General features: G+C 31.7%; 1 pseudogene; it reads left to right on the top strand.

The window, feature by feature from the left end:
- The first annotated feature begins 255 nt into the window (after window positions 1-255).
- On the top strand, window positions 256-1,444 carry LOC108753012 (annotated as a pseudogene).
- Window positions 1,445-4,703: the final 3,259 nt, after the last annotated feature.

The following is a 4,703-nucleotide window of genomic DNA, read 5'->3' as shown; positions in this document are numbered from 1 at the left end:
TTTATTTACAGTTGACGAATATATTCTAAGCTAAATATAATAGTATTATTGTATATAGTGACCTTTTGTCATTATATAACAACAGAATATAACAACAAGCATCCTGAAAAAGAGCCACGTGTATGGAAGAGAGTGACACCGCAAGAAATGTATGCTTTTTTTGCAATTTTGATATGTGCTGGCTGTAATAATTCGAATACCGATAACATAAATGATATGTGGAAGAAAGTATCTTACCCTTTGTACCGTGCAACGATGGGACGCCAAAGATTCAAATTGCTTTTACGTTTTATACGATTTGATGATTACACTACACGTCGTGCACGAGCTGTCACGGACAAAGCTGCTCCAATTACCGACATATGGAATATGCTGAATGCAAATTTAGCTACAATCTACAAACCAACAGAAAAGTTAACGATTGACGAGCAGTTATATCCTTATCGAGGCAGAACGAAGTTTACCCAGTACATGCCTTCGAAACCTGCTAAATATGGTATAAAAGTATGGTGGGTATGTGATGCCGAGAATGGTTTTCCACTCAAAGGAATCATCTACACAGGCAAAATAGGTAATACTCGTGATGTCAATCAAGGGGAAAGAGTTGTCAAAGAACTTGCGATTGCTTATAAAGGATCTGGAAGAAATATAAGTATGGATAGATTTTTTACAACGCTACCTCTGGCTAAATTTCTCCTTACTTGGAATCTCACTGTAGTTGATACATTGAAAAAAAATAAAATATATATTCCGCAGGAGATGAAAGCATCAAAAACAAGAGGGTTATTATCAACAGTTTTCGGCTTTCATGAAAAAGTAACAATGTGCTCGTATGTTCCGAAGAAAAATAAAGCAGTAATTTTACTGAGTACGATGCACGATGATGATACAATTTCTGATGCAATTCATCAAAAGCCGGAAATGATTTTATTCTATAATAAAACTAAAGCTGGTGTCGACACTATGGATCAAATGTGCTCCAGATATACTTCGCAGCGAAGAACGTGCAGGTGGCCGCTAGCTTTTTTCTTCAACATACTTGATATTGGTTCTCTTGCTGCGTACCTAATTTATTATGAAAATAATAAGATGATTCCAAAAAAAAACAACTCAACGTAAAACTTTTTTGCTACAACTCGCAGATGAACTGGCTATGCCGATCATTGAAGATCGTTCTGCAAATCAGCAGATTATGCGTCATGAATCTTCAAAAATAGCGATCAACAGCTTCTTTGCCAGACCAATTACTGCAGTGCAGGTCCCTGCTGACAACAATCCACGAGACACTACTGGTAGAAAAGTTGTAGTTGGATCATGCTACATTTGCAGTAACCAACCCATACGTAAACAACGAAAGACAAGAAAGTCTTGCAGCCAGTGTCAAAAGCCTGTTTGTGATGAACATACTGCAAAAGTTACTAAATGTTTGGAATGTCATCAATAACTTTTTTCGTTACTATGATATTGTAAAATGTTATTTTTATTATTATTATACTCACTGAATCTAATTAATAAATAACTATAAATGAATATTATTTATTATAATTTATTTATTATTGATAATTTACTGCTTTTTGTATAAAAATCATTTTTATTTTATAATATACTACCCGAATCCATTATTTATGTATAGAGGTACCCGGGTACCTGGTTGGCCTGGGGAGGTACTTTTTTTGAAACTCGAAATTTTTTGTGAAAATAAATAAAAAAAAACTTTCTAATGCATAATTTTATAGGAAATCGGTCAAATAATGGGGATCCGAGACGATTTTAGCCAATATTTTTAAGAAAAAAAGTTATTCAACAAAATGTGCGACCATAGGTACCCGGGTACCTGGTTGGCCACAGTAGGGTTAACAAATATTAGCGTATGATTTCATTTCCAACTAATCTCCTTATGTATTAATAATATGTTAGTAAAGGTTAAGAATAGTTATTGTAGTAGTATAGCGTTGGCGATAACTTAATCATGCGTGCAACAGCTTAGCGTTAGTGTATTAGGCTACTGTTCTAGGGATCATAGGTTCGAATCTCACTGGCGATGTGTTTTCAAAAATTGATTGTAATTAATAAAATACATAGGATATGTATATAAAACAGTAAAGACAAATTAAACCAGAAAATTAATAATTACCATGTAAAAATATTAAAAAATTATTTGTTTGCTAAGATATAATATATTTCCAGATAACAGACAAATATAATTTTGAGTGTTGCCTTGGTATAGACACTCAATATTGAGTGTCAATTAAGCGTTAACCATCAATGTTGGGTGATAGTTGAGTGTGACCATGAATATTTAGTATTGCCTTGATGTAAACACTCAATATTAAGTGTCAGTTAAGCGTTGAGTATAAATGTAGAGTGTTAGTCGGGTGTGACCATTAAATTCGGTAAATAGCTTGGTGTATACACTGAACTACTATATACACCGAATATTTTATGGTAACACCCAATCGTGGCTTACTCATAACACTCAGAAGATGAACGTAAATCTTAAACGACTTAATAACCTTTAAGTATCATTTTCAAAATTGAAAGTAAATGTCACTTGAAGTTAATTTTTATGATTGAAAATTAACACTGAAATGTTGAATATATAATAGATGCGCCGTCAGATTCATTATGAAAGAAATAAATTTTACTATACGTATGAAACATCTTTTTGACAAATTTTATCTAGACTGCGTTCGGATCATCCAAGTGCCCCTATGTATCGTTTTATCCTTGTTGTCCAATATGAAACAAGGATAATATAAAACACAGGGGCATCCAGATGATTTTTCCAAACGCAACCTGATAAAGTTTGTCAAAAAGATGTTTCGCGCAATCCTAAAGATGTTGAAGTTCTATTGAGATATATCACAGTTATATACTAACATTCAGTGTTTTTGGATCATCGAAGCAGCAGTTCCCATACGATTGCAATGGTCAAGTATCGTTAGATGGGGATATTGGATGGGTGACCGTTTAGAAAAATAAGGAAATTAATTCCCAAATGAGAGAGAGAGCGTTTTTTTTAAATTATAATTTTGTCATGTGTATTTATTATTTATTATGTATTATTTAGTATGTATTATTTATATTTCAATAACTACATGATTTTATTATTTTGACTCTCATTGTATATCTGACTGTCGACACCACAAGATCTTTACGTCGAGTCGCAAGAAAACGCTTACATATAAGTTGATATAATTAAAATTCAAACAAATAATTTCAATAATTCTCTAATTTTTCGTTTTCGTGTTTCTTTTGAATGACTACACAGCAAATCTGACAATCTGATGAGTGATATGATTCTATTTAGTGACACAATGTGTATGACTTCAGTTTTACTTTATGTAAGTTTTTATATTATTATTGTATGAGTTAATATTTTTGATAATCAATTGGACTATTCATTAGCTAATTTGGCATTTGGATAAAAAACGAACTAAATTGTCGGGAATCATCAACTTATAATTTGCGTTATTTATGTAATTTTGATTTATATTTTATATTAATAAGGATTCGAATTGAAGGGTTAAAATATATATTTTATTTCTTTTTAACATTCACGCAAAAAAAAAGAATTTTCTGTGCATCCAAATAGCTGACGTAGGCTCTGATGGGCTTTTGTACATTTTTTACTGATAGATTCTTTCGAGCCTCATTTTATATACTTACAAATTAATAATATTATTTTAGGAATAAAACAGATTTAATTATTTTTATGTAATAAAGCCATTTATTTTGATGGTTTTCTTTGAGCGTTAACCTTTACTTGGGTGTAATCTTCAGTTGACAGACTAAAATTACACCCAAATTTGAGCGTTCTTTTTGAGTGTTTAACGTCCAAAATTGAGGGTATTTTTTCGTAAGAGAGCCACTAAATGTTCACATTCCGGTACTATTTCTTCGATCACCTTACCTATACCTGGTTTCCGTAGAATTCTTTTACAATCTCTTTGCCACAAAATCAGAAATGCTATTACCGGGCAACCTCCTCACTCGCCCATCTCAGTGTTCCTTCCAAATTTCGTCTATCCTTATTCCAGTGGAATTCTTCTACAACCTCTTTCCTCCTTCTTCCGCTACTATATGCGAGATAGATTAAAATCAGTCAACACTGCTTACCCTTTAATTTAATTCTTAGACAATACTAGTATGTAAAATAGATTATAATAATGTTTTTAATTTATAATTTTTCTTTTTTTATTGTAATTGTATTAATTAGTATGTAAATTAACTTATAATAATTTCATTAATTTATAACTTTCTTTTAATTCATAATTATATTAATTTGAAGTTTGTAATGCATTCAATAGACTATAATAAATTATTAATAGATTATTAATAAGTAATAATAGACTATTAATAATAAACAATGTTTAGTAATTTTAAATCTCTCTTTTTCTTAATTTAAAAACCTAAGACCTCATTACCTCCTTGTCTTTTAGAGATCGCATGTGGTCCAATCCCGAATTATAAGGATTAGATTCTTTGATTCGAAATTTGAACCAACGATCGCACTGCTCGTTGGAAACAAGTATTATAGTGTTCCTGCGTTATCCCATATTTCGAAGCGTCAAAAAAAAGGTGCGTTCGAGGTACTCGCCTCTGTGCGGATACCTGTGAGACAAGAGTCTAAGCGTCCTTTTTAATATCCTCACCATTCCTTTTCTTTTCAATCAAATCCTAAATTTAAATTTCCAAGGATT

The sequence above is a fragment of the Trachymyrmex septentrionalis genome, unplaced genomic scaffold (genome assembly GCF_001594115.1).
Source record: "Trachymyrmex septentrionalis isolate Tsep2-gDNA-1 unplaced genomic scaffold, Tsep1.0 scaffold113, whole genome shotgun sequence".
In the NCBI taxonomy this organism is placed as follows: domain Eukaryota; kingdom Metazoa; phylum Arthropoda; class Insecta; order Hymenoptera; family Formicidae; genus Trachymyrmex; species Trachymyrmex septentrionalis.
Note: the sequence above shows the minus strand (reverse complement) of the source record. Positions and strands in the feature narration are given on the sequence as shown.